Here is an 11819-nt window from a genome sequence, read left to right as displayed (position 1 = left end):
GAGATCTTTCACTTTCCCCTTCAATAATCAAAGATTTCTAGACTACGGTGGTGTTATGGATTAAAACTACTATATATAATTGCTGTATTTAATACTAAGGAACGTGAGCTTCGAGGCTCGGTTTGACTGCTCTTATGTTTCGTGACTCAATCTGCCTTAACAAGATGCCTACGTACCTTGCTGATTGCCAAGGATCAAGTCAAAAAACGTAGTTCTGATTGGTGGGGGTGAGACCCCTTATATAGATGTGGGAGTCCTTGAATTGGACTTGGTATAGGAGACTTGGTGGATAAACCTCTGAATTAGGATAGACTTAGGAGTCCTAGGAAGTAGGAAGCTGATTCCTTATCCTTTTAGGTCCCCTTGAGGCTAATCTCTAAGGACTTATATCCTCATCGGGACTCTTTTCAACATCTGATTTCTCCCTTATTAATTAATTACGAAATTAATTAATAATCAGGGCTTTTTGGGCCTTTTTTTATTCCACCAGGCCTGATCTGGTCCGTCAGGCTTAACCTTTCTGGTCTGAATATTATACATCTTATTATTGGGTCCAGCAGCCCATTATTAATAAAATCAGGATTTATTTATCCCTATCATTTGCCCCCCAACTTTTGGGAAACATTGATTAGGTTTCACAGAAGTTAAGTCTATTCATTCCCTTACAGGGTTTCGTTCTTGCGTAAAGTGTGGAGCGACCTACACGTTTACAACGAGTTTTTCCTTTTATTCAGGAATTATTTTGATTTCCAGGAATTTTTCCCTTATTTCCGGGATTTTTTCCCTAATTTCTGGATTTTTCCCTAATTTTTATGGGATTTTTCCTCATTTTCTGGAATTTTCCCTAATTTTTCTGGGATTTTTCCTTATTTTCTGGAATTTTCCCTAATTTTTCTGGGATTTTTCCTTATTTTCTGGAATTTTCCCTAATTTTTCTGGGATTTTTCCTTATTTTCTGGAATTTTCCCTAATTTTTCTGGGATTTTTCCTTATTTTCTGGAATTTTCCCTAATTTTTCTGGGATTTTTCCTTATTTTCTGGAATTTTCCCTAATTTTTCTGGGATTTTTCCTTATTTTCTGGAATTTTCAAATTTCCAGCCCTTTTTTCGACCAGGATCCTAGTCGAAATTTCGACCTGGATCCTAGTCGAAAATAGGGGTCAGCCTTATCATCCTGGTCGAAGGATTTCGACTAGGATCCACGACCTGGATTTCGACCAGGATCCTAGTCGAAATTTCGACCTGGATCTAGGTCGTCAATTCCCCACTTTTAGTTTCTGATTTTGAGCCCTTCGACTAGGATTTCGACCAGGATCCTGGTTGAAATTTCGACCTGGATCCTGGTCGAAAATTCTTTGGTATTCTTGATTCCTGGTCGAAGAATTTCGACTAGGATTCACGACCTGGATTTCGACCAGGATCCTAGTCGAAATTCGACCTGGATTTTTAATCCTTATTTCTGTAAAATGCTTGTCTAATTCGACCTCATTCCTAGTCGAAGTTTCGACCTCAATTCAGTTCTATTTTTTCCGCTTTTTTCGTGAATCTAGTCGAAAAATTTCGAGCAGGGATCACGACCTGGATTTCGACCTGAATCCTGGTCTTTTTTCTCCGTTATTTTCGGGTGTCTGCTCGAAAGTTTTTGAGCAGGATTCACGACCTGGATTTCGACCTGAATCCTGGTCTTTTTTCTCCGTTATTTTCGGGTGTCTGCTCGAAAGTTTTTGAGCAGGATTCACGACCTGGATTTCGACCTGAATCCTGGTCTTACATCTTTTTATTTGGGCCTTACATTTTTTAAGGCTAAAACTGAATTTTCCAAATCCTAATTGGATTTGGGCCTGGATTTCTCTATTGGGCTTTATCAAATATTACTGGGCCTCTTTATTGGGCTTTATCAAATATTACTGGGCCTCTTCATTGGGCTTTATCAAATATTACTGGGCCTCTTTATTGGGCTTTATCAAATATTACTGGGCCTCTTTATTGGGCTTTATCAAATATTACTGGGCCTCTTTACTGGGCTTTATCACACCCTATTTAGAATGCCCTAGAATTCCTAGGAATATTCTGGAAGATGCTTTTTCCTGGGCTTTTTCTCATGGGCCTTTGTTCTTAATGGGCTTTTTGTCCCTTCAACTTCTTTTTCCTCCTATATAAAGGAATGAGGAAAGGTCACTACTCCTCACTTCCTCATTTCTTTGTTTTCTTCTTCATTCTCCTGCTAAGATTCTCAGAGCAATAACAGCAAGTCGGAGCTCAAAGCCTTTCTCAGGAGTGCTTTTTCAGGTAAGATTTCTCCCTTTGTTTTTTGTGTTCATTTTTCCATTGTGTGCCATTTTAAGACAGCCTATTTACGTGCCTCATACCTTTTTTCAGATGGCTGACAAAAGAATGACTCGTTTGGCCAAGATGAACATGGCTAGAAAGTCCAATGATTTTCCTATTCGATCGAGGTATACTTCCTTAATCGACATGATCAACACTCGAGGGGACGAGTATCCGTCTGATGCGCATCTGGACGCACACGATCATATCAGCGCCTTACGGGATCCCAAGGAGCTGGAAAAGTTAAGCGGCTGCTTCAGAATCAAAGAACCTTTTAAGCTGGTTCTTGCAGGTCCGGCCGACAGGGCCTGTCAGTGGAAGAAGGACGCGCTATGCGTCTATAGGGATACTCTAAGGGCAGGTATTAGACTCCCTTTTCATCCATTCATCCCTTTACTTTTGGCTGATGTAGGCATCAGCCCTTGCCAGCTTCCCCCCAATTCCTGGAGGTTGATCCTATGCTATCTGTCGCAATGCGCCAAGCACAGCATCCCCACATCTGTTGCTGTTTTCAGGAAGATTTTCCAGTTCAAGAACAGCCCCGATAAAAGTCCGGGTTGGGTTTCTATCAACCAACGCCCCACTATCCCCCATATTGTGAATGGGAAATCCATCCCTGACAACAATTTGGGGTGGAAGAAGGATTTTTTGTTTATAGTTTGGGAGGGTGGAGACTGGGGTTCCCTATTTCGATCTTCTTTTGGGATTGCCGTGGATGGGAGCCCAAATGACATAGCTTTGTCTGAGGAGGAGGCTAGAGGTTTCAACCTCCTGACGCAAGACAACGGCACCTCCCATTCTTGGGATCTTATCCGGGAGACTGTCTTGGTAGAACGCGGCCTCTCGCCCGTTCATAAGAAAAGTAAGTTCCTACCTTCATCTACTTTATTTCCTGCATTTTTATTCCATTAGTTTTCAACTGACTTTGCTTGCCGCAGTGGCTGAGAAGATTGAGGAGGCTACGAAGCCAAAGGACCTGGAAACGACCAGGATGAAGAGGGCTGGGAAGATTTTCAAAGATCCTAGGCTTGGTGATCGCTTCCCTGAGTTCCTCCTTCAGGCTATGGAGCCAAATGAGGAAGGTCCCAGCCAGGTTTTGCGCACCAAGCAGAGGCCAGGGGCCTATTTTCAACCTGCCTGGGGGATCCGGGGCAAGGACTCAATATTGGGCAGCACAGCCCTGTCCAAGGAATGGTCCAAACATTCCATCTCTCCGGTGGACTATCAAGACTTTGTCCTCCAACAGGACTTAGAGGGGAACGAGCTTTTTGGAGCCCAAGCCCTGGCGACAGTACGCACTTTACTTATGCCTTTTACACTTTTCTTTTCATGCTTCTTTTCTAAAGTTTTGCTATTTCTCTTGCAGGCTAACGCCCATTTTCAAGGGGCAATTCACCAAGCTAAGGCTTGGAAGGTTGGCCTGGAAGATGCCAACAAGAAGTTGGAGGAGGCCAACCAAAAAATTGAGGCCCTTGAAGCTCAATTGGCTTCTTCCACTTCTGACCTGGAGACGGCCCGGGCTGAAAACGTAATCTTGAAGGCGCAGAAGGACAAAGCCTTTGACGGCTGGATGGATACCCAAGAATTCAAAGACCTGATGGTGGAGCATGACGCCCTTCTTCACCCAGTCAGCTACAAGGAGGGTTGGGACGCTGCTGTGGAGGCTATCCAGGATGAGTTTCCCGAGATCCTTGAGCAGTCGCCCTTTCCCTGCCCTGTGCGGGTTCCAGAGCTTGGAGGCGTTACTGAGAAGCTTGCTGGCATGATCAGGGATGGAGAAGAGGAGGATTCTTCTGAGGAGGAACTCGAGCCTGCTACTAAGAAGGCAAGGGTGGAAGAACCTTCAAAAGTAGTGCCTCAACAGCCATCATCTCCTGCAGAGGGAACTTCCACAGGGACTTCGGAGGGTTCGACTGAGACTTCTGAAGAGACGACTGAAACTTCCGAGGAGTCGTCGGATAGTGGTTCTGAAGAATCTCAACCTTCCAAGGCCTAATTTTTTTATATATCTTCTTTATGAACTTTATTTTTATCAGAAGTTGTTACCCTTTGGGGTTAAATTTTGTATGTTGCTCCTTCGGCCTCTTATCATTATAGTCTTAATGTGTGTTTAAACATCCTTTAGATAGAAATAACTTAAAACTCTTTAACATGAAGTCTGGTTTTTCAAAACCTTACATAGCATGGGTTCGACCCTAATCAATAATAACTTGACAATGTAAATTCTACTGGAATATAAAATCCTACGCAAGCAAAGCTTCCAGGTGCTTTTAAACCTACTTGCCATAATGACAAGTGAGAATCGTACTTCGCCTATCTTACACGTAGTAAACCTTCAGGTTTTGTGCGTGCCAGGTCCTCGGGACTTCAAAACCATCCACAGTCTCGAGCTTGTAGGTTCCTCTACCTTGAACACTCTTGACTCTGTACGGCCCTTCCCAATTTGGGGCAAGCTTCCCTTTTTGTCCTACACCAGATGCTTCTATCTTCCTCAAGACTAGATCGCCTTGTTTAAAAAACCTTTCTTTAACCCTTAGGTTGTAGTAGAATGAAGCTTTTTTCTGATATTCTACTATCTTTGCATGTGCTTTATCTCGCACTTCATCGATTAAATCCAGGGCTAGCTTCTGCCCTTCCTCATTTTCTTTCTCATCAAAAGCCTGAATCCTTGGAGAAGAATGTGATATCTCCACGGGAACTACTGCTTCTGCCCCATATGCCAACATGAAAGGGGTCGCACCTGTCGTGACTCTACAGGTAGTCCTATATGCCCATAATATGGGAAGTATCTCATCCACCCAATTGTTTCTTGACTTCTCGATCCTCTTCTTTAATCCGTCCAGAATTATTTGATTTGCAACTTCTGCTTGCCCATTAGCTTGTGGGTGAGCGACAGAGGTGAACCGTAACTCAATTTCATTTTCTTCACAGTACTTCTTGAATTCCTCATTATTGAATTGCGTTCCATTGTCAGTGACGAGGATACGGGGAATTCCATATCGGCACATAATATTTTCCCACAGGAATTGTGCAACCTGCTTAGTTGTGATTTTGGCCAAAGGTTTGGCTTCGATCCACTTGGTGAAATAATCAATGGCTACAATCAGAAACTTCCTTTGTGCTGTGGCCATAGGAAAAGGCCCTAGAATATCCATCCCCCACATAGCAAAGGGAATAGGTGAGTTGATAGAGGTCAGCATCTCGGGGGGTTGTCTGGCGACTGGTGCATGCTTCTGACAACGATCACACTTCTTTACATATTCTTTGGCATCAGCCATCATTTCTGGCCAATAGAAGCCTAAACGAGTTATCTTATGAGCCAAGGCCCTGCCCCCCAAGTGTTGCCCACAAATGCCTTCATGCACTTCCTCAAGAGCCAAGCGTGCCTCATCGGGCCTGAGACACCTCAAGTAAGGAACCACGAAAGATCTTTTATATAGAATCCCATCTATCAAAGAGTACCTTAGTGCTCGAACAGTTAACTTCCGTGCCTCAATTGTATCGCTTGGCAACCAACCGGTCTGAATGTGAGCCTTGATGGGATCAATCCATGACGTCCCCAAGCCTACGGGAGCCACAAGTTTAACATCTATGCTTCGTGTCTTCAAAACACGGAAGTACACACTTCCTGAACTTTTTTCAATCTCAGATGAAGCAAACTTTGATAGCGCATCTGCTTTAGCATTTTCTTCCCTTGGAATGTGTTCAACATGGCATTCATTAAATTGGGTCATCACAGCCCTTACTAGGCGAACATACTTTGCCATCGTATCATCCTTTGCTTCAAATTCTCCCTTTACCTGGGATATGATCAACTTCGAGTCTCCACGGACCTTTAAGTTTTCGACTCTAAGTGTCCCAGCTAGACCAAGGCCAGCAATCAGGGCTTCATACTCTGCCTCATTGTTTGTGGTTGGGAAGTCTAGCTTCATGGCATACTCAATTAAGAATCCATCAGGGCTTTGCAAAACCAACCCTGCTCCACTGGAATTTGTTTTTGATGCTCCATCAAAATAGAGAACCCAATATTCTTTCTCCTTGTCCCCATTGTCGACTCCCTTTTCTTGAGGTGTGGTATCTTCCTGCCCCCCGACTTCTTGGTTGGGTATGGTACATTCCACCACGAAGTCAGCTAGTGCCTGGGCTTTTATGGCCATACGTGGCTTATACTTGAGATCGAACTCTCCCAACTCTATTGCCCACTTAATTAGTCTCCCACTTGCCTTGGGACTGTGAATGATATTTCTCAGTGGCTAATTTGTTGGCACTTCAATTTGGTGAGCTTGAAAATAAGGACGCAGCTTTCTTGAAGCCATCACCAAGGCTAAAGCAAATTTCTCAATGACTGAATAATTCAACTCAGCACCATGCAAAATTTTGCTGACATAGTATACGGGTTTCTGGACTTTCAGTTCCTCCTTAACCAACACCGCGCTCAAGGCGCTTTCTGAAACAGCCAAGTACAAGAATAAAACTTCACCCAGAACTGGCTTGGCCAACAACGGGGCCTGGCCCATATACTTCTTTAACTCTTCAAATGCCTTCTGATTTTCCTCACTCCATACAAAGTCTTTAATGTTCTTTAATGACTTGAAGAATGACAAGCACTTGTCTCCTGACTTGGAGATAAATCGCCCTAGCGCAGCAACCCTTCCTGTGAGTTTCTGAACATCCTTGACAGTTTTTGGGGGTTCCATGTCCAGGATTGCCTTTATTTTATCGGGGTTAGCCTCAATTCCCCTCTTTGAGACCATCAATCCCAAGAATTTTCCAGATCCTACTCCGAAGGCACACTTCGTGGGATTCAACATCATCTTGTGGTACCTCAGGACCTCAAAAGCTTCCCTCAAATGGGTTATATGATCAATCTTTACTAGACTCTTGACTAGCATGTCATCAACATAGACTTCCATAGTCTTCCCAATAAGATTCTTAAAAATTTTATTCACCAACCTTTGATAGGTGGCTCCTGCATTCTTGAGACCAAACGCCATAACAAGATAACAATAAACACCAAAGTCAGTGATAAATGATACCTTTGGAATGTCATCCTTATGCATTTTGATCTGGTTGTATCCGCTAAATCCATCCATGAAACTCAGCATCTCATGTCCAGCGGTGGCATCAATCAAAGTATCAATTCTAGGCAGCGGAAAACAGTCTTTGGGGCACGCATCATTCAGATCGGTGAAGTCTATACACATCCTCCACTTTCCATTAGCCTTCTTCACCATTACAGGGTTTGCTAACCACTCCGGAAATTGAATCTCCTCAATGAAACCAGCCTCTAAGAGCTTTTCCACTTCCTGCTTTATAGCCTCTTGTCTTTCCGGGGCAAAATTTCTTTTCTTTTGTTTCACTGTCTTCCGGCTTGGATCCACGTTTAACTTGTGGGTAATTAACCCCGGGTCTATGCCTGGCATATCAGCTGCTGACCATGCAAACACATCACTATTTTCTTGCAAAAATTTCACTAACTTCCCTCTAAGGGGCTCCTCTAATGTAGCTCCAATGAAAGTCATCCTCTCAGGATTCTTGGGATCTAAAGGAACCGAAACCAATTCTTCTGCTGGCCTTCCCCTATTCTCATCATTTTCTCGAACATCCATATCTTCAATAGGAAGAACCTGCCCCCCGACTCCATCTGCCCTCAAAGAGGCCACATAACAGCTTCTAGCCATTTTTTGATCTCCCCTCTCTTCTCCAATCCCATTTCGGGTGGGAAACTTCATGACTGAATGGTAGGAAGAGGGGACTGCCTTGAAGGCATGTATCCCTGTTCTCCCCATGATAGCATTATAAGTTGAACTAGCCTTTACCACCACAAAATCCAGCATCTGCGTTGCTTGCCTTGGCTCCGTACCTATGGTGGTTGGTAATTTAATTATCCCTTCCACAGGACATTCTACTCCAGCAAATCCATATATCGGCATGTCGGTTGGTGTCAACTGGGAGTCGTTATACCCCATCCTTAGAAAGGTGTCGTGGAGCAAGATATCCACAGAAGCACCATTATCCACAAGGACCCTCTTAACCGGGCTATTTCCTATTATCGGCGTTATGACCAGCGGGTCGTCATGGGGAAACTTCACACCCTCTAGGTCGGAATCATCAAAAGCCAATGTTACTTCTGTCCTGGCCCTCTTCGGGGCTTCTCCAACAATATGCATAACCTCTCTAGTATATGCCTTTCTGGAATTTTTGGACAATCCAGCAGCAGTTGGACCTCCAAAGATCGTGTTTATTACAGGCCCTCGAGGTCTCGGCCCTCCATAAATGGTGTTTATAACTGGTCCCCTAGGTTGGGGATTCCGCCCCTGATCATCTTGGTCCCTCCTACGATCTTCAAAGTTCTTCCTTCCATTATTGTTTCTGTCTCCTCCATCTCCAGTATACTTGTTCAGCCTTCCTTTTCGAATCAAAAACTCAATTTCATCTTTCAACTGCCTACACTCATCGGTGTCATGGCCAACATCTTTGTGAAACATGCAATACTTGCCCTTATCTAGCTTGGCGGGATCAGCCTTCAAGGGCTTAGGCCAGCGAATATCTCTGTCTTTCTCAATCTCCATCAAAATCTGACTTCTGGGGGCATTCAGCTTAGCGTATTCAGTGAACTTTTGCCCAGGTCCTCCCTTCTTGGGGGTTGAATCAGGGTTTTGGTCAGTTCTAGGATACTTATCCTTAGCGATGTACTCCAAATCAGTTTTTCGTTTCTTGCCTCCAGTGGGCTCATTACTTACTACGGTCTTCCTCATACTCTCTTCAACCTTGATATACTTCCCTGCCCTCTCTTGGAGCTGCAACATGCTCTCAGGGGGTCGTTTGGCCAAAGACATCTTGAAAAACTCATCCCTAGTTCCTTGTTGCAGCGCTATCATGGCTACCTTATCATCAAGGTCTGGGACTTTTAAAGCCTCCTTTGTAAAACGATTTAGGTAATCTCTTAAGGATTCTTTAGCTCCCTGCACAAGACTCATAAGAGATGCTGAACTTTTCTCATGGACTCTTCCACTGATGAATTGCTTAATAAAAGCCTGACTTAATTCTCTGAATGATCCAATAGAATTTGGGGGTAGGCGACTGTACCATCTTTGAGCCATACCCGACAGGGTTTGAGGGAAGGCCCGACATTTTATAGCATCATTCACGGGTTGCAGCAGCAGTGCATTAGAGAATGTCCTAACATGATTAGCGGGGTCTCCCGTGCCATCATAGGCTTTGATAGTGGGCATCTTAAATTTTCTTGAGATATGGGCATTCATTATCTCTTCTGTGAAGGGTGGAGTTGGATCATCAGGATCTCCAAGGGGAAGGAGATTGCTTGGATCAGTTCTTGGGACAGCAGCCCTTCTTCTTACCGGACCATCCAGGTCTATGATAGGAGGAGGATTTCTCCCCCTAGGAGGTATGTGGGGTCTGGTGGCTTGGTAAGCCTCCAAATCACGCCTCAGCCTTTGGATTTCAGCCTCATGAGCCCTGATCTTTTCCTGCACTTCTTGGGGATTCGCCCCTGGGGTGCTTTGGGGGCGTTGCCTTCCATCGGGCATTGGCTCTTTTCCAGGACGCCTCCTTCTCGGGGCCACTTCATCATCCGAAGATTCGGAGTCTCTCTCAGTGTATGGACCAGAAAATTCCCGATCCTCAGGGATAGGATCCAAACCTCGTATATAGGGGGGCGACCGCCCTCGTGCTTCGCTTCGCCCAGCATATCCACTTCCTCCAACCTCAGGGTGAAGGGGCATCCCATAAGGGGGGTTAGTAGTAACAATAGTTGAGTATTCATACCCGACGGGTCGAGAATTCACAGGTATATGTATTTGTTGAACTTGAGGATTCGTACCTTGAACAGTCGGGGGAGTTGTCCCTTGTGGCTGAGGATGAGTTGCCCCTGTCTGGGCTTCCCCCTGAGTAGATGCATAAGTTGAATGGGGAGGAACCTCCACGGTTGATGAAATCACCTGGGTTGTCCCTGATGGTGTTCCCTCCTCCAAAGTGCTGGTTGTTCTCCGTGTTCTCGCCATGGTTGTTGTTGCGTATTTCCCACAGACGGCGCCAAATGTTATGGATTAAAACTACTATATATAATTGCTGTATTTAATACTAAGGAACGTGAGCTTCGAGGCTCGGTTTGACTGCTCTTGTGTTTCGTGACTCAATCTGCCTTAACAAGATGCCTACGTACCTTGCTGATTGCCAAGGATCAAGTCAAAAAACGTAGTTCTGATTGGTGGGGGTGAGACCCCTTATATAGATGTGGGAGTCCTTGAATTGGACTTGGTATAGGAGACTTGGTGGATAAACCTCTGAATTAGGATAGACTTAGGAGTCCTAGGAAGTAGGAAGCTGATTCCTTATCCTTTTAGGTCCCCTTGAGGCTAATCTCTAAGGACTTATATCCTCATCGGGACTCTTTTCAACATCTGATTTCTCCCTTATTAATTAATTACGAAATTAATTAATAATCAGGGCTTTTTGGGCCTTTTTTTATTCCACCAGGCCTGATCTGGTCCGTCAGGCTTAACCTTTCTGGTCTGAATATTATACATCTTATTATTGGGTCCAGCAGCCCATTATTAATAAAATCAGGATTTATTTATCCCTATCAGGTGGTATACATTGTTAATTCAAAAATTGCAACTTGTCCACGAATCCATGGTCGTAATCCTTCTTGAAACCTTTGAACTAACTTTTCTTCAGTATCAACCTATTTTGGAACAAACCTAGCCAACTCAGTAAATTTTGCCTCATACTCTGCTACGGACATATTTCCCTGCTTCAGTTCCAAAACTTAATCTGCATTTGGTTTTTCACGTAGCGAGGAAAATGCTTTTCTAAGAACAATTCTTTAAACCTATCCCATGCAATAACATCTTCACCCTCTAAAGCCTTTTTAGATTCCCACCAATAATATGCCTGTCCTTTCAACAAGTAACTAGCAAAGTCAGTCTTCTGCTCTTCACCTACCTTGACTAGCGCAAATGCTTTCTCTATTTCTTTCAACCAGGTGGTAGCCTTAATAGGATCAGTAGACCCCTCAAATTCTGGAGGTTTAACCAACTGAAACTGCTTGAAAGTAATAACAGGTAATGTTGGCGGTATCTGAGGCCCAGGACAAATTGGCTGCTGTAACATTTGTTGTTGAATCTGTTGCTGCTGATACTGCATCTGTTGCTGCATCATTACCATTTGTTGTTGCATCAGATGGAACATTTGGTTCATGGTCTCATTAGTCTGTGCTTCGGAATTACTGTTAGAAGTCTCAGTCCTAGTCTTTCTTTTTGGTGCCATCTTCTGATAATAAAACAAGTGATATTTCTTTAACAGTTTAATAAATAATTGACAGTAGGTAAGAAAACAATTTATCCTGTATTAACAACATGGTTCAAATAAAGAAAACAGTTGCTTAATATAAAAACAGGAAATGTAAACAGTTAAATAAAATGGTTGTTCTTTTCTTTCTCTTTTTTTTCAACAGAATTTATAATATG

Source organism: Apium graveolens, chromosome 10 (genome assembly GCF_009905375.1).
Source record: "Apium graveolens cultivar Ventura chromosome 10, ASM990537v1, whole genome shotgun sequence".
NCBI classification, from domain to species: domain Eukaryota; kingdom Viridiplantae; phylum Streptophyta; class Magnoliopsida; order Apiales; family Apiaceae; genus Apium; species Apium graveolens.
Note: the sequence above shows the minus strand (reverse complement) of the source record.